The 23,372-nt window shown below is 27.6% G+C and overlaps 1 protein-coding gene and 2 pseudogenes across 4 annotated transcripts in view; 2 read left to right on the forward strand and 1 right to left on the reverse strand.

Annotated features, from left to right (window-relative positions):
* The first annotated feature begins 575 nt into the window (after positions 1-575).
* Positions 576-4,651, forward strand: LOC132942355 (uncharacterized; annotated as a pseudogene).
* LOC132936078 (uncharacterized) lies at positions 4,629-13,416 on the reverse strand (annotated as a pseudogene).
* LOC132936077 (MATH and LRR domain-containing protein PFE0570w-like) overlaps positions 13,278-23,372 on the forward strand; it is a 38,203-nt gene continuing 28,108 nt past the window's right edge. For all 4 annotated transcript variants that reach the window (XM_061002755.1, XM_061002756.1, XM_061002754.1 and 1 more), the window contains exons 1-2: positions 13,278-13,415; positions 13,483-13,741. The gene's annotated coding sequence lies outside the window, so the exon portion shown is untranslated. The remainder of the gene's footprint in view (positions 13,416-13,482; positions 13,742-23,372) is intronic.

Consider the following 23,372-nt stretch of genomic DNA (forward strand, 5'->3'; position numbering starts at 1 on the left):
AAAACATTAGTACTTGGGTGGAGAACTACCCAAGGGTGACACTCCAACATTTTATTTATAGAAATACCCTAAGGCATACTTTCGTTTTCTGGAAGATCAAAGGGCTCATTTCGGTCTTCATTATTTGCTAATCATACAAACAAAAAAGTCATATTTCGTTAAGACAATATAAGCCCTTACCTAGCTCCGCCTATAAATACATAATAAAAAAAAATACATAACTCTAAATGAAGTATTAAAATAATTTTGTGAATTTGTTTACCTCCTCGCTTCTTCTTCTAGAATTGTCCTCTGTTAAAGCACGCCGTCTCTTTGCATCGTAGAATGCCCCAATCTCTATATCATGCCCCACATGATGATTGTGTGGTTGATACATTACAATCTGACTATTTTCTGGGAATATCGACATTGATGCAGTAGCAGTACATCCCCGTTCGTAACGCGAACATCGAAGCTGTCTATAAGGTTTTTTTTTAAGGTATATTAATCATATTAAGGTCTATCAACCAGTGTACTCAATATTAATGCATTATATTTTTATAAGTATTCAATACCAACCGTCGTTTAGTGGATTGATGATTTTGCACATATGTGTATCCAACATCATCGGCATATACCAAGTGACCTCTGAGCCCTGGTACTCTCCATCATTGCCAAGAAGAATATCGACCATTCTATGGGGTGACCGAGATCTCGACCTGAATCTTTCGCCATGTTCATCTGATGAATTGTGTACTTACATTTTTATATTAAAAATTATTAAGCAAATACTAGTTTAACATTTGTTTTAAATTTACAAATAATTTTATTTTTTGTCTCTAAAACGTTGAATTGTAACTGAAAAAGTTAACATATTTATTTTTATTTTATATAAATTTAAATATAGAAATATAATCATCAATGATAAATTATTTTTATTAGCTCTTAATAATTAAACTAAACATTAAAAATATTTGAAACTTAATTTTAAATACTATGTTACCACTGATTAAGTTCAAAAATGTTTAAATAATTATTTCTGCCATACTGGTAAATCTTGAAAAAATCAATCAAAATCAAAAAGTAAAATTCAAACCAAAAGACACTTTACTGTTTACTTCAACTGAGTTGACGCTAATTAAGACTGTATAACATACGACTGGTGGCTTTTATAGAAAAGTGTTAAGCCCCCCCCCCCTCATCCACCCCTTTTAAATTATCACGTAATAATGTGGAATGACAATGATAACTTCTTAAAAGTAGAAGGGGCTAATGGTTCTATAGGTACCTCAAAATATTTATACAAGCCAAGTTAATTTCTTCGAAAGGCCGAGTAGACAGAGAAAGTATACATTTGCTTAGTTTCAAGAATATTCCAAAATGTTTGGAAACTCGAAAATCGGAAAACTATGAAATATATTTTATGGATTCTGCACTCCCAAATTGCCTAGTCTATGTAGACTGTAGAGAAATAATATAAATAATAATTCTTGAAATTGCTGCCTGGTACAAAGAAAGACGTTTCAATGTGTAGTAGATATCAACCTAAATTAATCTAAATCCTCAGCATTTACGTAAAACAAATTTATTACTTATGAACCACGAACTGGGTACCTATATAATTGTATTAAAAAGGGGATTACTTACATACTTTTTAAAAATGTACTTTTTCTAGTAGATTCATGAAATAACCTGCGTAGACGTATAATACTCAAAATTACAATCTTAAAAAGTTCATAACCTTGGAACTAAGTCTTGCAGACAAATTCTGATTGCATCATTGTGCTTAACTCATTGAAATATAAATATAGGTTCCCGAAAAAAAATTCCCAAAAATCGAGCTAAACTGCATTATTTCAATATATTTGTGCAATATTGCAATAGTGATTAGTGTTTAATACTAAGTTATATTATCTGGATTTGGGTTTTTATTTGTTGTTTCTTAATAAATTTGAAAAAAAAATAATAAGTTACCTATGAACCATAAATTACTTCAGCGTTGCCTCTGTTAATAATTATTCGTGGGACGTGGCATTATCAACTCTTATTATCTCGACTTAATATTTTGATTACATATTAAACTTAAAAATAAGAAACTAGTGTTGTGATGCATGTCCTTTAAGTACCTAATACATTTATGAACAGTGATATAAAACTATTAAACTGTAGGTACGTAACTTCGGTATACATTTGGGAGGGCTAATTTAAAACTTTGTGGCTTAGCCCCACAAGCCCCCACCTAGCTCCGCCTATGGCTTGGGGGAACGAATTAGACAAATTTAGTCAATTTGCGCCTATGTCTCAATTCATGCTTTGTCATTTCAGATATTTTCACAATGGTGATGATTAGATGATTTGAAAATTTAAACGACCACAAAACCAAAAAAAAAAACAATTTCGGTATATTTTTCGCTCAATGAGCAATTCCAGTGTTTGGGTCTTACATAATATTATATCGGTACAATTTTAATTGATACAAGCTGCTTATAATAACTTAATATTAATAGGTAAATAGTACCTAACTACAAAGTTGAGATTAAAATTAAAAATGCTTTAGCCTCTCTAGCTCAACAATAGACGCATTAGCGTAGCGGCATGGTGAACATGGATTAACCATGATGCCCAGGATATACTTCAGTATTATTATAAGAAACAAAATAATCGAAATTAGAAATTTTTAAATCATGACCAAAATATGTTTATAAATGCTATAATTGTCTAAATTAATATTATAAATGGATTTAATAATCATTAAAGTTTTTTTTAAATTGTTACCTATGTAATATCCAGTATCCTAACATTTACTTACCTACCTAATAACTAGGTAGATACTAGATACTATAATAGGTTAATTCTACAGAAAAAGTAGATAATATTATTCATTGATCGTTTTTACGTACAATATTTCTATATTAGACATTTCTAAGTAAAATGTAGTTTAAAGATAATTCGCAAATGATCCTTGTCTCCCGGAACATGTCGAGTACTCTTTTTCACCATAATATGTTTAAATCACCATTTTTTATAAATTATAAAAATTTCGTGCTATAAATAGGTATAAATATATCAATAAAAAAAAGAGATAATCTCATTTTTCATCTTTAGAATAGGGTGTTATAAATTGCAATTTTCTAGTACTTGTTTTTCAACTATTTATTGTAATTATGTTTAAGGATTCTCAATACAATACAGTTACACCATCACATTTATTTAATGTTCATAATAAGTTAACAATTTTATACAATTATATTATTTAATTTACATTCAATATAATTCAGAATCCAGGATTCACATGATAAAATAACACTAAAATAATTATTTACTGAGCCTAAAAAATACCATTGAAATGTGCATTAATACTACCTTAATATCTTAATACCTTAATACTACCTTAATACTACCTTCTATTAATTTGAAAAACAGAAAAACTATTATTAGACAGAGGAAACATAAAAGGAATATATATCAATTTATAAAATATTGTTAAAACTAAGCATATTATTATTCATTTAAGAACTTAAAATTTACTTTAAAATAAATTTTACATTATAAAATATATACTAATTAATTACAGCTTATTGAATTGTTTGAATTGTATTAATTGTTATTCTACCAATAAATTTATTGAAATAACTTCGTTCTATGTTATAAATTGTATATAATATAATATAAATATATATATATTTTTTTTGATAAGCTTCTATAAACTCTGCAAAATCAGAACAGCACAATGGAAATCTAATTGAAACACAAAAAATATCTAAAGGGTGGCTTACGCATAAACCAAAAGATCTAAATGTTATGCTGCTTAATGCAAATTCATAATACAATTGCAAAAATATGCAGAATGTATCCACTGTTTAGAAAAAGCAGAACATTTTAATCTCAATTGTTCCGAAGTATTAAGTAACTTTGCATTAGTATTCATGAAAAAATCAGAAAATAATTTATCAAAACAATACTTATTTAATGTATGTGCAATAAAACCTTATCCTGTGGATGCATGGACCAATTATGCAGATTTTTTATTTAAGACTTATGACTTAATAACAGCTGAAGTGGCTTATATACGTATTTTAAGTCTAAAACCTGAATAATATAAAGTACGTAATGATGACAGAAAAATACCATTAAAATTAAACATAATTAAAGAAGCCAAAAATTAATTTATAATTCCCCACAACAGTGCAAAAAATTGTCCAGAAACTTTAAACAATTAAGCAGACGTTTATTTTAAGAGCGGGAAAATTGAAAAATCTATTTTCTAATATAAAAAACTTTTACAAATAAATCACAATCAGGCGAATGCTTGTTCTACGTTGGGAATGGCCTACATATAAATTACAGTGTACAAAAACGCATCTAATGCATTCAAAAAAGCAATCAAACTAGAATCCAAAAATGTATCTTTTTTAAGAAAGTTTTAAGTTAGCAGTTAATACTGTCTTCAAGAAAATATAGGATTGTCTGCTGAAACATTCAAAAAGTGTTTGAACCTGAAGCCTGAGGACTTTAGCTTAAATTTGGTTAGGTATCTTTAGTGTATATGAATAACATCCAAAATTATAATGAAGCGGTAATATATCTTAATAAATGTATGCAGTTCAATCCGGATAGAATTGACCTGTATGAGAAGATTTTTACTGCATATGGGAAATCTAATAATCATTGAAATGAGTCCGAGGTTTTGGATTGGCTTGTTCGAGGAGGCCGTGTTCATCAAATATTATCCACATATCGCAATAGGCATCAGGAAAGTCCGGCCTTATTGTTATTGCATGTTTGTATCTGTTGAAAAATGAATTATATGATTACTAGTTCTACTGTAAGATGCTTATTTTTAAAAGTATAAATTAAGTAGCAAGTACTATATGTATATCATGGAAAACAAATGAATAACATAGAAGGTAAGTTTAAAAAAGAACAGTTGTAAGATACTAATAATCAACATTTAAAAAATAGCATAAATTAAATGCATGTATGCAAATGTATATAAAATTTTCACTAATAGTATTAAGCATGCAAAAAAATGAACCATTTTTTAATGAGAATTATTTATATTATTTTATGAACTTAAATATTGAGATTGATTTAGTTTCTTTACTATTGATAGTAAGCAAAAATGTAACATTTTAAAATATAGCTAGACACAAATAATCTAATCACTACATGCAATGGAATTATGATAAATAATAAATATCTAAAATCTATGTTATGTTATTATGTAGTTACTGACTTTAAATGCAATTCAATGGCAGTGGAAAATGTGGATAAACAAAATTGTCGACAACCAATCCATAAAACTTGAATTGGACATGGTCTCAAAGCAAATATTTCAGTTTGGGCACCCTTTGTATAACCAATCATGTAAACCAATACATGGATGTCACTATTAATAACTTTAACAGCATCGGAATCAGTTTGGTTTAAGACAAATCACTAGGGTATTGAAAATTTAACCTGAAAAAAAAATATAATAATAAATAATATTAAAATCAATAATAAAGGATCATGGCTGTTTAAAATGTTTGAGTAAAATACATGATAAAAATACTAGTTAATAAAGTGCTTTTGAGGAATTTAGTTAATCTTTATGTTAAATTACTTATTATTCATTTCTAAGAAATCGGTAAACACGAAATACTTGTTGTTTTCAACAATTTTTTTTATTATTAAACAATATTAACCGTAGTAATTTAATAAAAAATGTTAGAATTAGTATCAAACATGCAAAATAATGAACCAATTATTAATGAGAATTATTAATATTATATTCTGTACTTATATGTATATTAAAATTGATTTTATTTGTTTATTATTGATATTATATTAATAATTTTAAAGAATTAATTTTAGTTGTAAATTACTAAGTATTTAGTTGCAAGCAAAAAAAATTATAGAAGTTGGTCAATAACTTGTTTGTTGTTAAATTGGAAATATTGTTTTAAATTTGACTGATTTTAAATAATTTACCAAAGAAAATATTTAAATAACATATTTTTAAGTTTCAGCATTTTATTAAATGGTATATGTAAATATATTAAGTTTTAAGTAAATGTCTTATACCTATTTTACATATGTTTCTTATTTTAACTTGTATATACATTTTTAAGAAGTAAAAGAAAAGCGTATTTTCTGCAAATGTTACCAATTTAAGGATAAATAGGAGAATGTTTGGAAGGTCTTTTTAGAGCATAATATACAATTTTTATTATGTTGATTAATTATTACTTTTTAAGAGCCAAATCCAAATGTCCCAGTTTTTCATGCAAGCTTCGGACGCGTTTAAATGATCATTAGATTTCTCGTATGCAGCAAAAATCTTTTCGTATTTAATAAGATATATTGCCGCTTCATAATAATTTTGGTTGTTATTCAAATACACTAAAGACAGTTCCAAATTTAAGCTTAAGTCCTCAGGCTTCAGGTTCAAACACTTTTTGGATGTTTCAGCAGACAATCCCATATTTTCTTGAAGACAGTATTAACTGCTAACTTAAAACTTTCTTAAAAAAGATACATTTTTGGATTCTAGTTTAATCGCTTTCTTGAATGCATTAGATGCGTTATTGTACACTGTAATTTTTATGTAGGCCATTCCCAACGTAGAACAAGCATTCACCTGATTGTGATTTATTTGTAAAAGTTTTTTATATTAGAAAATAGATTTTTCTATTTTCCCGCTCTTAAAATAAACGTCTGCTAAATTGTTTCAAGTTCCTGGACAATTTTTTGCGCTGTTGTGGGGAATTATAAATTCATTTTTGGCTTCTTTAATTATGTTTAATTTTAATGGTATTTTTCCGTCATCATTACGTACTTTATATTATTCAGGTTTTAGACTTAAAACACGTATATAAGCCACTTCAGCTGTGATTAAGTCATTAGTCTTAAATAAAAAATCTGCATAATTGATCCATGCATCCACAGGATAAGGTTTTATTGCACATACATTAAATAAGTATTGTTTTGATAAATTATTTTCTGATTTTTTCATCAATACTAATGCAAAGTTACTTAATACTTCGGAACAATTGGGATTAAAATTTTTTGCTTTTTCTAAATAGTGAATATATTCTTCATGTTTTTCACAGTCGTATAATGAATTCGCATTAAGCAGTATAACATTTAATTCTTTTAGCTTATGTAAACCACTCTTTACATATTTTTTGTGTCTCAATCAAATTTCCATTTTGAAGTTCTGATTTTGCTTCCTTCATAGAAGCTTATCTAAAAAAATACATATATATATATTATATTATATTCAATTTAAAACATAGGGCGATAATTATTATTAAGTTATTTCAGTAAATATATTGGTAGAATAACATTTAATACAATTCAAACAATTCAATAAGCTGTAATTAATTAGTATATATTTTATAATGTAAAATCTATTTTAAAGTAAATTTTAAGTTCTTAGATGAATATTAATATGCTACCTCTTTAGTTTTAATTTAAAATTTAAGAACTTCTACATATTATATAGGAATATGTTAAACTTATAGATAAGAAAATCAAAAAAAATATAGTACCAAAAAATATTAAAACAAACTAAATATGACAGTAAACAAATCTGTTATATTATTAATCAGATCATAGGTAAACCGAGCAAACATAATAATAAAATTAATAAGATTACAAATAAAGATGGTATTGTCATTGAATCTAAAACTGAATTTTGTAATGAACTTAATGTCTTTTTTGTAAATGTAAATCAGCTAATAAATAATCATGTGGAAATTATATACCTATCTCAATATCATTAACTTTATCAAACATTTTCGAAAAGTGTATCAAAAATTCTGTATTAAATATATTATATTTAAAAGAAACGTCATATTATTTAAATTCACAGTTTTGTTTTTTAGATGGTTTGTCAACAACAGTCAACAGATGCGCTTTTTTATACTAGATAACTTCGTCCGTAGATATATTGATGTAAACTATAAAGTAGTGCGTATTTTTCTAGACCTGCAAAATGTCTTTGATTGTGTAAATTATTACTAAAAAAAATTTCAGTTAATCTTGGAGTTGCTAATTTTCTATTAAAATCTTTCTTTAGTGAAAGAGCTCAAATGGTTAATGTAAATAATTATTATGGTAAGGCCAGATGCAATATCGAATATAAATATAAATAGTGATATGGAATTATTAATTTTTACTGATGATAAGACTATATTAATTCCTGAACCAACAATTGATAGCTTGTAGCATGAAACAAATGAGATTTTAAATAATATGTTTCCTTGGTTTTGTAAAAATAAATTACTAAAATCTAAATTAATTTGTTTTAATTCACCTGTTAATAATGTTTTACATGGACATAATTTGACTGTCCATTCTTTAAAATGTAATCCTAGTTTAATTACCAAATGTGTAAGATTTAAAAAGTTAATGAATTAAAATATCTTGGGTTAATATTAGATTATAGACTTAGATGGGATAGTGATGTAAATTATAAAAAGGTTTTTATTATTATTATTATTAAGGTATTTTTTGAAAATGTTTCTATGTATTTCATGAAGCCAGGTATAATATATCAGGTGTAAATTATAAAAGAATTATTTATTTTGGTATAGTGCAATTTATTTTCTCTAATGGTATATCTATTTGGGGAGGAAATTTTATTAACATTATCTCTTAGTTCAACGTTACAACAATAAATGGTATTATTAAATATTTACTAAATCTTCCTATGCAAACTAATACTATTCTAATTTGTAAAATGTAAATACATTTCTAAAATGTAAATAATTTTAAGATTATTTATAATCAAGCTGTATTAGAGCCTTGTATAAACATTTAATACCAGGATCACATTATGAAAGTAATACTAGAATAGATTAACATAGAAAAAATAGATATATTTTACGTATTATAGAATATTAATTTGATAACATTTCTGCAATCTTCTTAAATAAATGTGCTTTTGTCTTAACACCAATTTTAAATTTAATATTTAATAAATCTCTTTCTACTAGCGTATTTCCAAATAAATGGAAGACCTTGTTCATATCTCCTGTCCATAAAAAAAAGTAGAACCTCTGTCTTAAATTAACGTACAATCTCAAAAATCTCAATCATACCTAAGTTATTTTCTAGAAAAATTAATAAAAAAATAACCCCTTTAGGTATGTAAAAAAATTATAATAAATAAACACCTCGGTTTTCGTACAGGTCAATCTATAGATATAGATTCTTTTAAAAACGGATTGCTAACTGATGTGATTTATACAGATCTTGAAAAGGCTTTTGACGGATTAAATCATAAATTATTAATATTAAAACTAAAAGCCTATGGATTTTGTGATGAAAATATGAAAACTTTATTTCAGATAATATCAATGATATATCTGGTGTCCCACAAGGAGATCACTTATCGCCCCTACTTTTTTTACTTTTTATTAATGATATAACTTATTAATTTAAACATTCTAATTTTCTATCACTAGCATACAATCTCAAATTATTTAATACTATTCGATGTCTAAATGATATTATACTACTCCAAAATGATTTGATATAAACGATATGTCTCTAAATATAGAAAAATGTGCAACTATTTCCTTTTCTTTTAAAAAAGAACACATCACTTATGATTATATATTAAAAAATATTAAAATATCGCAATTAAATGAAATTAATGATCTTGGCGTTACGTTTGACTCGAAACTTAATTTCAAAGTAAATATTAATAATATTTTGAAAAAATCATCAGCCAAATTAGGATTTATCAAGCGCACTTGTAAAGACTTCTATGATGCTCATGATCTTAAATTGCTATATTTCTTATTAGTATGCTCTCAACTGGAATATGCAAATTTGATTTTGCACACTAACTCTATAATCCAAAATAAAGACCCTTCTCAAATTCAGAATAATATTTTTAAGATTTTTATGCTTTCAATGTCACGTTTATAGAGCTCCTCATTCTGATTATAATATTATAAATTGTGTTTTCTCTATATTACCACTTGAAAAAATATTAAAACAACTAAATTTGAAATTCCTTTATAAACTATTACTCATAAATATAAATTGCCCAGAACTAGTTGAACATTTATACTTCAAAATAAATCCTCTAAACTCTAGACATAAACAACTTTTCTATCGACCAAACATTTCATCCAAATATATGTTATTCTCTCCTTCTAATACTCTAAAGGCTATAGGGAATTCCATAAATAATGTAGATTTATTTTACTGTTCACTTAATGATCTCTCTTCATATATTCATTAATTTTTTTTATTTTAGTTTTCTTTCTCCTTAAATTAAAATTATATTATATTTTATTATGCACAGTATTCACACAACTTGATTTATATACATGTATTTTTTTCTCTTTCTCTCCTTTTCCCCTTAATACTCATGCAAATTTCTTGTATATTTAAAACTTAATTGGAATTATACCAATATAAACAATATTATTATTATATATGCAAAATGTTAATATATGTTTATTGAAGTGTCAAAAAGTTTTTAGACAAAAAAGCATCTTGTATACTAGTCTTGATTTATGTTGTTTATAAAATATTATTATTAATCAGTTTGATAGATTAAAGTCATTCAAAACTTATCTTAAGTTATTAGATTTCTCAAAGATAATAGAATTATAATACGACTATTATGTAAAATTGAACTTAATTGACAATTGTTTTTAAATATTTTTGTATTTTTAAGGTGATGAGAACTCAAAATGTGCAATATGCACCCTACAGTATTTTATTCCTTTTTGTATTATTTAAGTTGTTGTTGCAATAAAGTTAATTATTATTAATTGGATTCAAATGGAGTATTATTCTATGACAAAATGCGATAGAACAGAAAAATCTGTGAATGGCTTTGAATGGCTATACCAAAACTAACACCATGTAGAATAAGGTCCGCTGACCAAATAAGTTGTAATTCAAACTTTAAATGCCAATCTAATGTCTATCATTAATTGTTTTCAATTATCTAATATAACATCTTACAAGGAACATTGTATTACATTATCATACCTTTCACTAATAATTTATTTATTGATATTAAAAAAATAGAAGATTTGTCTATAAAGAGCTCAATAACAATAAAAATAATCTGACAATACAAAGAATGTAAAATTGTTTATGCAATAAACAACAAGCTATATATACTAATTATTTATTTTATTAAGAGATGTCTCATCTTGAATTTTTGTTCACATGTCTCATTAGTGTATCGTTAGTATTGATATTCATCAAACTTATAGATGAGAACATAATCTATGCTAAGACATAAAATTTTGTACCATATTTTAATTTTTAAGGGAGATATTATGAACATTTTTTATTTGTGATATATCTCACCTATCTTTCTAGAAAATAAAATTATCGGAAAAATCTTCAATGCTTAAACACGAATGAAGTTTATACCTTAAGGTTTGATAACGGTTCAGTTTTCTCTAATATCAAACACTATTGAGACTAGTTAACAAAAATATGCCAATTCTTATGTGTGTAAGATGTATACGACATATGCATGGGTATGCAAGCGTACTCTTAAGAAATATATATAATAAAAAAAGTTAGTCTAATATGAGTGGATGCCTATATTTCATAACACCAGGGAGCTCTTAAGTTTGTTAAAAAAATATTGTTATAAAAAGCAGAGAGTATTGAATCACTTTATACAGAAAATTAACTTAAAATGTTTGTCATCAATTTTAAGTTGTACATTTCATACATAAATATTGTAACAACATAAGGGTGAAGTTTACATTTTATTTAATTAAACCCAGATACTAATCCTGAAGCATTATATTAAAACGGTTGTTTGGTCGTAGCTTACGTATGCTCAAAATAACATATAACACCTAACCCTAATTTGCAAAATTCATCGAATATATTTTTAAACATTTAAAAAAAAAAAATAAACCACTAATTTTAAAATAAATAAATTATAACTAAATAGACATATAACAATTGAGATAGCCTATACATGGTAATATTAATAATAATAAATTGTAAATTATTTACTTTAAAGAGTCAACTTCTGAAAAGATCTCCGTAATAACTGATCGGTGCTTCAGAGTCTGAATGTTTTGGACAAAATACAACCTGTAAGTATTATAATTATTATTTGATTAAAAAATTTAATGCATATATATTTATAATTAACCGAATGATTTTAATACAAATTGTTTGTCTTAAAAGCATAGTACATGGCAAAATAATGTTCAGAAGCTCATATTTAACTTTATTAATCTGCTGTTTTGTGAATAAAAAATAAATAGAAGGTGAATCTATTTGTCATTAAGATACTAATCAATCCAATAACTAGAACCCTTTTAAATATCAAATTGAAAAATAGGATTTTCCTGATTAAAATTAAGGTATAGTTCGTACAAATGTCCCATAAACATCCCATATATATAGTTAAATTATTAATATATTACTTACCAATGATGACGAATTCATAGTTTAAAATATTATTAACAGTTGATTTTTCAAATAAAGACAGCAGATAATGATCCACATAAACTTTCGACCGGACTGTAGTTATCAATCAACTGCAAAATAAAATATATATAGTGATAATTAGGTACAATAGAATGAATATAATATAAATATATTTACATAACTAGTTAATAACAGCATTTGTGTATTTTATTATTGTTTTTTAATTATTCAAATTTCTATCCCGGGGGGAGTGTTTAGATAAACGTTCATAATATAAATGATGATGATCATTATATAGCATAGCAAACAGTGAACAGTGCAATCACAACAGTGTTAGGCGCTTTATAGGCTGGTTTAAACAGGAATTAAATAAAATAAAAAGACTTACGGTGGAAACATAAGCGTTCATGGTTATTAAATTATGTTTATTTGAAATCATGGTAATAGTTGTCTCCAGCCGCGGAAAAAACATTATTACAAAAAAAGTACAGCCACACACCACACTCTGGAGAGCCTATATTATATGAGATTCTCTAACACAGATAAACACACTGGTATGTCATCAACTTGGTTCTGTGCATCTGTAATGCTATGTCGTCTAGTTGTTGATATTGTCCATCACAAAACGCAGACAAGGGTACGTCATAATTAAACATAAATATGGTACTAACTAGGACTAGGTATACCTACCTAATAATAATAACATGCATGCATGCAATAGATTGTACGATATTTCGTCCAAGTTGAGATTATACCAGTGTATTTAGGCATTTAGCCATGTCTTCTAGCACACACTACTTATACTCACTATACGACAACGACGTGGTGGTGATCCAAAGATGGCGTCAAAACTTAAAAGCACTCCACACAGAATGTTTTAAAGGTATTCCAGTCGCAGTTGCTGACACATAGAGATTTAGAACGGATTATGGTTCCTGATTCCAGTACTCCAGTCCGCTATAGAGTATTAAAGCCCAGTGAATCGAACAAGCAAGGATAAAGAAAATTAAATTGTATGACGATACATAAATCACATATCGAGAATTTAGAAATTCATTATAATAAAATATAATAATATAGGTTATAGAGGCGTTCACAACATTGGCGAAAAAATGTATACAACTTTAAGCAACGCCATTGGTCCTTGATCCGTGTGACGTGGCGACGTGTGGAACTGCAGCAGCTGACGTGGCCGGTGTGTTGACGATGCAATTTCCAAATGCGGTATAAACCATAATATTATTATCTCCATATGTACGGACCATGGTATTGTGTAAACATCGCAGCGGCGTCGCACCGTGCAGTTTGAGAACCCATGGCTAACACAGTTATATGGCGGGTAAGTGATGGGAGTAACGTTTTTGTTGCGCCGACTATAAAAGTAGTGGTCACAGTATATAAAAATACATAATATTATATATTACATTTATATTTTTATGGATCTGTGGTAGTTTTGTCGTCTACAGATTTGATAATAATATTTCTCTAAATAAGCCGTATGATACTAAAAAAATGTATAATCAATATCTCGCACTCCTAGAACAATACTGCCACAACTCAAAATTCATTAATTTTGACTTATGACAACTGCCGAATAGAGAAAAATAAGCCTTATAAAATGCAATATCATTTTTCATTTAGCCACTATATATTCACTATTGAAAATTAGCTAAAAATTTAATAATTCTCGGTATTGAATTATTTAATTTTTAGCTAATTTTCAATACAAGAGAGCCGTATTTTCTTATTATGGCAGTATAATCATTTTAATTTTTCCGAATAATCTCTAAAGTCAAAATTCAAGACTGCCTTATTACGATTTGTGACATTCGTGCACTAAGTAAAAACAAATTATCGTTTGATAATATGTTAAGTGCAAAACAGCAATATTTTGAGTTGTAGCGGACGGCGGTATTGCATATTATAATTTGTTACATGCATCCACAGTATAAAATGCAATACTGCTATATTTTAGTACATGGCTGTCTTAAAATCAATATTTCTGTATACAATTCAGCCACATCTCAAAATATGGCTGCATAAATCTAACTGCATTTATGCCACAAACTAATTACCTTACGTCTTTAGAAATAACTTTTTTATGGGGGGGGGGGCGGGGCGGCTAAATATGTGGTGCCGGGGTGCAAAATGTTCAAATACGGGCATGTGTCTAATATATACAGCAGAATATTAAGTATACAAATTATTAGTTATTTCTTATTCTTACTATCTAGGTACTTATTAATTATTATTAAAAAAAAATGTAACGCAGGCTAATAACCTTGTAGTTTATGCCTTTAAAAATTGATTAAAAAAAAAAAAATCACAATAATTATTTTTTAATAACTTATAAAAATAAACAGCTTTGTATAAAGAGGCATTTATAATAACTTATAAGTTATAACGCTGCAATGTAAATATTTTGATTTATCATTTATCAGTATGTGTTATATACCTAACAGAAAAAAAATACTATATTCTAATGTAAATTGTAAATATTATAGTAATAAGTATTATAAAATTGAATAGCATTTGTACAACTCTGAATTCTTTAGAGTATTAAAAATAAATAACATTAATAAAGAAAAATAAATTGTAAATACTACATTAACAATGTAGAGAAGATCTTCTTTACATCTTGGCAGCATTTATATGGCCACTAAGTGTTTACACACAGTTTACAGAAATAATTAATAGTTAATAAGAACGTATAAAAATTGAAAAATTGAAAACTTAATAACAACACTCTACACTAGATATTAATGAGAAACATTCTTTGTACCTATAGTAGTTTTAGAGAAATAAAATAAAATAATAAATTTAATTAACTTAACTCGTAGATTACATGCAAGTAAACATATCAAACTCTTCGAAAACTGAATTGTGGCAAGAAAAAATTAAATATATACAATATACATAAATACATATTTACATTATAGACATATTTTTTACCTAATGTTACCTACTAGTTTGCTACCTACTAAGCACATCAAAACTGTAACTCGTTATACTACAGAAATAACTTATCAAAAGTAATTTCCATTACATTTTTGTTACTTGAAAATAGTTCTAATGAAATTACGTAATGCGTTACTTTTGTAACAAATTCTAATGGATAAACAAGTTTTTTTTAACAAGAGTTGAGATGTTATGAAAAGTAATACAAATGTAAAAGTTATTTTCTTATAAAGTTAGGTATAACATCAATAATATAATATAGTTAATAATTTAATACAAAATTCAATAAAAAAAAAAACGAGAATTCATACAAGATGTAAAAACTATTTTTTTTTTTCAACAATCCATAATAAACAGTTTACATTTTACATGTTTGACAGTTTTTCAAAATAGTTAATTGAAGTTTGAAAAAAATAATATTATCTTCATGAATAATAATAATATTTTAAGTAATTAATTAACAAAATAAGATTATTAATTACCTATTCGTACCTATATAAATATTATTTTCTGTAACAGAAAATATAGATTTAAAATTAATACACAATTAAATAAATTTTATGAAGATTTAAATAGAGTTATCATCAGTATGAACCATCATATGATATGGAATTAAATTTATTATTTTTTATAATCAATATGAGAGTTCATACCAATAAAAAAACTATTTTCAAGTGAACTTTTCATATGTTTAGAGTTTAATCTTTTGCTCTTCTTGGTCAAAGCGCTTCCATCTTCCGGAGTACTACGATGATCATGATGTTGCGAACAAAATATAGTTAATTTTGTCACTTGATTTATTCATATCACCTGTAAATATTATTAGTTATTAGATGTAGATAATGTAGTACCTACTTAAATAAAACAAATATAGAACCATAAGTACCTACACTAAATATTGGTCGTTATCTTTAATTAACGTTTTTTTTTATTTCTTATTTTACAAACATCTATAAATCAGTAAAATAACAATTTCAATATAGGTAGGTAACCTTATATATTTTATAATATTAAGGACTCTAATCTAATATAAAATAAATAAGATTTTCTGAAGTTATATCAACTCTGGAGGCTAGAATGAATTATATTTTATAAATATATAAAACTCTTTTCATGACAAAATTATCTTTGACTTGAGATGGTTATTGTTGGCAAAAAATATTTGCTTCATCATAGTTGAGTTCACATAAATGCATGCCAAGCAATCCAGAGAAAAACGGTTTAAAAAAGCAACTAGTGATAGACATATTTGTAACACAATTGTACATAAAGATAGGTACCTAGGTACTTGATTAAAATATTTACAGATAAGTTAGGAAATCATTCAATTGGTATTTGTTGAATTCTTAAGGTTAGGTCCCCCCTTTTTTTTAAAATTTGAATGGCTTACTAGGAAATTTTTTATTATATAAAATATTAAAATGGATAGTTTATTATTGCTAAATTGTTTGCATTCATTTTTGTTAGGACTAAAGCACTCTTAAATGTCGACCTTAGTGACCAAAACTATAAAATAAATGAAATGTGAACAATATTAATATACTCACTTTTGTGGAGTTATAAACACACGAATTATTATTTAGGTGACAATGGACGGCAATCGGCGCGAATACTGCAATTATTCAAAAAATGACAATAATATTACCGAAAAACCGGTCCTAAGTTTTTTTTTAACGGGCATTATTAATTAATCGAGTAGGTAACATTATATGTACTGTATATTATACCGATCTATCTTGTATAAGACATTAACCACTTAATAATCTACCTAATACCTAGTACTCGCGTTCCCTGGCATCCGGGTGAAAACCGATGGAAAACAACGATCTCTGAACTCGTAAAAAATTTAAAACGTGTAACAAATTATTACGATGGTCTGTGTTTGACAAGAAAACGCTGGTGCCTATATTATACGGATGGAAAAACGTCTTGGTCGGCATCGCGAATTTTGCGGAGTGCTTACCGTTCCTTATGCCGGAAAAGAAGGCAGATTAATGTGCTACTTCGGGACGAATATAATACGAATATTACTGACGCGACTGAGGCGAGTGGACTATGGACGAGCTTCACACGGACCTACATACTACCATAGAACATACTACAGCACAACTACGACGAATGCATAGAAGGGGCCAATGATCGGTGGCAAGCGGGCAGTGGTCAGCGGGCAGCGGCCGGCGGACGCAAGTGTCGGTTCACCTCGAAAAAGTTTGTTTACAACCCGTCGTGTATCGTCATGATACGTGGTGGTACATAATCGACGCCGGTACGATTGTCAGGGAGGTTGTATATTGTCTTTGTGTAACAAACCCAAACCACGGGAGCGGACAAAGACTACAGCAGCTGCAAAAACACGTCGTGGGCCGTGGGAATATTGCGTTCGGACGGTTGGTATCTATTATAGAGAGCGGAGTTTGTAACGTTCGTTGCGACATTCGATTTCGCTGGGAACCGTGAAGGGGGACTGGGTAACAGCAGCTGCCGGGCCAGTGGCCACTCTTCAGGCGGATTTCGGGTGCAGCTGCTGGCGCGGTGTACCAACGGTCTGGTGGAAGAGAAGGAGGGGGAGGGGCTGGTTGCCGCCTTGCCGTGTTCGATATTTTTTTTCACCATTCACTTACTGCACCGTTTGTACCTCTATTTAGTGGGCACTTGGTTTTAAAAAATATAGGTACCTACTACCTATTTATTCCGGTACTCAACAAAATTAGTTTTTTATTTCAAATACTTTTTTCCGTATTGAATACTTTTATTTTGAAGTATTTGAATGGTATTTTAAATACTTTTTAGATTCTGAGCGGAGCAAATTAGATCAAAATGATACATAATTTAGAGAGGTCATTTTTCTATTTTCTCAACATAAATCATCATAGGAACGAATAAAAAATAATAATATTATAATATTGGTTCAAATCAAAGACTATAATAATAATAATAACAATATAAATATCCAGACTGACAAACCGTCTCCGCTCAAAATCTTTTTTCTTATACAATGATATTATATGATATATCATTGAAATCAAGTTGAATACAATCCATTATACATTGACCCACTTGTAACCTACTGTACAGCAGATCGACATCCACTTACCTGCTTTTTAGATTCTGAGCGAAGCGATGAATGTATTGATTTTATAATGATGTGTGTTTTTTTTATTTTTGTGTCTGTCATCACCAATTTTGAGTATTTCTTTTTTTTTCAATATACAATTTTACTTTAGTATTACTAAAAAAAAAATTCGCTTCCTACAAAACACAGACAAAAAGCGGAGAAATTCATATATATCTTCAAAATCAAATTTGGACTTCTGGAAGTATATTTTTTTCCGCTTATTGGTTTAATGCATAAAAAACGACCAGTTTCCAACAACTCCAATATAGTCTTGTATTTTTGTTAGTAAATTTTAATAATATTCCAACAAAACATGGAGTATTTTGTTTACAACACATTTTGATATAATGATAATAAATTATTAATAAGCTTATATTCATGAAAACATTACCTACGGTTTACAATAATATTGATACATTGTTATATTAAATGTAGATACCATAGTTGTTAACATAAATATAAAGTCATAAAAAGAGTAGGTACACTTTATGAACAAAGGGGTCATAATTAGATATTCTAGCATTTAAAACTTTCAAAGGCTAAAGAAAAAAATTAAGTGCCCCCCCCCCTCAAAAAAAAAAAATTCTGGCTACGACACTGCAAACACATATAGTTTAAAACTAATATATAACTCTCTGTAGAGAAAAGTTCATTGTTGTGGTGCATAACTATCACTAAAAAAGAATTAACATGACTGATCAGCATTTTGATCATTGAACGAATCATGTTTTTAAAATGCAATAAACAAATTTTTGATTATAACAAATTATATCAGTACTAAATAAAATTTTGTAGAATTGTCGAAGATTATTTAAAATACTTAACTATTTATAGTATTAGGGTGATATTTTAAATTACTTATACTTTTTAAAAGTATTTTTACAACACTGGCAATATTTAATAATAGGCAAGGCTGGGCATTAACGAGTTAAAAAGTTAAAGTTAGGTTAAAAAGTTAAGTTAATTTTAACCAAGTTAAATAACGAATTACTTTTTTTTTAGAAGTAACTATTAACTTAACGAGTTACATTTTTGTCTAAGTTAATTAGTAACTTATGAGGTATTTTATTTTATTGTCACGTTAAGTTCAATACATTTATTGAATTACTATGTTATTTGTTGGCTTTAAAAAAATGTAGGTACTTATAATTATTAATTTTTTTAAAAAAGTAACTGATTTTTAACTTAGTTAAGTTACTATTATTTTCTAATTAACCTGTAACTTTAACAAATGAAAAAAAAATAAAGGTAACTTTAACTTTAAACTTACATTTTAGATTCTGAGCGAAGCGATAAATGTATTGATTTTATAATGATGTGTGTTTTTTTTTATTTTTGTGTCAGTCATCAACTTTTAGGACAGTAAAAGTGCTTGTATTTTTTTCAACAGTGACTTTTCTGATAGGAAAGTGAATTTAGTTGGTACTTTGGGGGGGGGGGGGGGGGGGGTCAAAAGAAAAAATTTCCCAGTAGTTTTCAAAAGCGACTTGAAAAACAAAAGAAAAATTAAGGAAAAACGGGAATTTTTACGCAAAATCTGTTTTTGAGAAAATCGATTTTGGTTCTCGGTGCAACTCTAAAACAAATAACCGTAGATGAAATTTTGACTGAATGTTTATATTAGCATTTTCTATACACCATAACATTTTCCAAATATTTTGACTTATTTTGAGCTGTTTACGGACTTTTTCAGTTTCCATTTTTTTTAGTTTTTTTTTCTATAAATATCAATAAAATGTTATTTGTTGGGTAAAAAAGCTTGAAAATTTAATACAAGGCTCCTACTATACTGTTACAATGACATTTGAAAAAAATTAAAAATCCTTAGTCACAGTTTTTATTTATAAGCATTTAAAGTTCAAATATTGACAAAATACGAAAAAATCACGAAAATTAGCAATTTATTTTGAGTTGAGAATTTGTAAAAATTTTTCTTTTTCAATCTAAGATTTGAAAATGTAATACAAGATTATCCATAAGTTTGTTTACCTTTATCAAAAAAAAAATGTCTACAAGAAAGTCAAATTACATTTTTAAGCGTTTGAAATTCATATATTTACAACATTTGATATTTACTCGATTTCTCGTTTAACGATTTTCTTATTTTGTTGTAATTAAAAGTCGTATGACTGTAGGTACTTGAAAATTTCACTGAATGTAAAACTATATTAGCATTTTCTATACACGAGGTTATATACACCTAGGTTATATATAAATTACTTTATTCACAATAATATCATCAAATATACTTGGTAAAATCATAGGCTAACTGACCGTTTTCGCTCAGAATCGTTTTTCTTATACATTGATATTATATCATTGAATTCAAATTTAACACCATCCATTACAGTGACCCACTTGTAACCTACATTACAGCAGAGCGACATCCACTTACCCACCTTTTTCTATATTATCTTAACTTGACAAGTAAAAAAAAATAGTTAACTTGCCTTGTTAACTTAGAGATCAGAACTAAAAAAAATAAAAACGACGTTGCACAGTAAATATTCTCTTCTTTATAGTGTGAAAATATGGTTGTTTAGCTTGAACTACAACCTGAGTGGTTCTTACACGCGCAAAACAGTTATTGCAATGTTTTATAATTGTTAGACGGAGACAACACATGCGGATGTAGCGTCTTAATATATTATTATATATTTGTTTATATCTTGGAGATAGGTCCTTTTGGGATTTTGATAAATTATGTCAAAAATTGAATTATAAATGCATTAAAAAAAAAAAATTCGTACATGTAATTTTTTTCCTTGTTAAAGGTAAAAACACTTATGGAGTTAAATTTTCAAATATTAGATATAAAAAGCAAACATTTTATGAATATCTAATTCATAGGCGAGATGCTATCTTAGTAAGATCGTAGTAAGATGTTTATAATTAGTTATTAGCATCGAATTAGCATAGAAATGAAGTCAAAACGTACTCAATGGTACCAGGGTCGCAGAACTAGCGTTACTCGTTCTTCGGTTTTGAAGTCGGCGACTCGTCGACGGTCGACTATTCATTCAACAGCCACCTTGGCTTGTGTTCCTGTTTTATGCTGATATTTAGCGGAATAATAACGTTTAAAACGCGTTCACAAAGGAGCCAAATAGTTGTGTTGTTTTTTTTTGGTTCTTTTTGAAACTAATGCCGTGTTGCAAAAAAATTGATTAGATTTAATGGTTCTGTAAATATAGTAAACATTTTACTTATAAAAACCCCCGGACCTCGATTGGAATTTATTTAGGATTTGTCCATTACTTTTTTCGTTATAGGCTATAACACTGCATAAATCACCTAAAAAAAATCGATGATTATTTAGCGAGGATAAAAGCTTATAAATTATAATTTATAAATAAAGTGTTACATTATTCATTATTTATTGCTATGTACCTAATACCTATATATATTTACTATACCAGGTACATAATATATACATTATTTTTTTTTCGTACAGGGGCCTCTGGGTCTCAAAATGTCTTAACCCAGGATTGGTGGTACGGCCGGGAAAATAGTGTTAATATTGGGTACTTAATAGAAGTATAATAACAGCAATCGTATATTAGGTATCATATTGTCCACACGATTTAAGATAGCCGTGATTGTACATATACACGCGTCACCACGGCGCATGTACGCTATGCTTCGTAAGACGTGGTCTATTGTAAATTTGTAACTACTACAGTGGCGGATACAACGTGGGGGGGGGGGGGGTGAAGGGGCATTTGCCCTTTTCTTGGGTGACGTCTGGATTCGCTACTGAACTACTACCATGTTCCGTCTATAATTCTATTGATTATTAGTATAACTAGTATAAAGACAATGGTTGAAACGCTAATGACTAATAAACGAAATTTTATTTGAACTTAGGACCTTAAAACGTCCTTAGCAATAAATCTACCTACTTAAATACCAGCATAATATTGCACAATAGCAAACGGTTAGTTGCGTGATCTGGTTACGGTATATTATTAACAGGGGCGCCATTTGGGGTATCGCAGGGTATACATTGGCGGCCCTATTTTTCACCGTATCATATTGGTCCCCCTTAATTTCATGCTGGCGCCGATGCCTGATGTATCAGATAAATTGAATTAATTGAAATAATTAATATAAGATAAAAATATTGTATAAATAAAGGGATACACGTAGATATACTTAGATATTAAAGATATAGAATGAAAAATGAATGTATATTAATGAATAATGATATTATATTTTTATCAGTGTTATCACTTAAAATATTAATTATTTTTCATCTCTAATAGTAAGGTTAGAAATAACTCCAACGTGGCTACATTTAAATTTTCATTGTTATAATTGTGGCCTGGTAAAAAAATTGGTGGCCCTATTTTAAAACTGAAATGATTATTAAGCTTGAAAATAGGTAAATTTTATCAGTTATACGAAGCAAATACAATTATTAACATAACAATAATAATAGTTTATTCTACACTGCCTAATAATTATTTAGTCCGTTTTACACGTCTAAATGTTTTATTAAACTGTATTTAGGTATCAATATTTTTTTTTTTCATGTAATATATTATATGTCAAAAAATATGCAACCCGTAAGTTGAAGACCAGTGTTGACATAATTTATTATAACATCACTATACCATGTTCATGTTACTCGACACATGGAATATTGTTACCTGTAATATAATATTAAAAGATAGTTATTAATTTATTATTATAGTATCATCGATGTTATATATGTCAAATTGTCAACTATCCAAATTAAACTAGTAAGTTATTTATGCTGAGTTGCATAAACATTTAATGATTTAAAAGTCAGTTAATTGTCCCTTAAGCGTGATTGGTCAGTTACATTTTACTATTTTAGTGAACCTTAACTTGCGTTTGTATGATTGTAGTGTTAGTACATATTAACATTTAA

The sequence above is a fragment of the Metopolophium dirhodum genome, chromosome 1 (genome assembly GCF_019925205.1).
Source record: "Metopolophium dirhodum isolate CAU chromosome 1, ASM1992520v1, whole genome shotgun sequence".
NCBI classification, from domain to species: Eukaryota; Metazoa; Arthropoda; class Insecta; order Hemiptera; family Aphididae; genus Metopolophium; species Metopolophium dirhodum.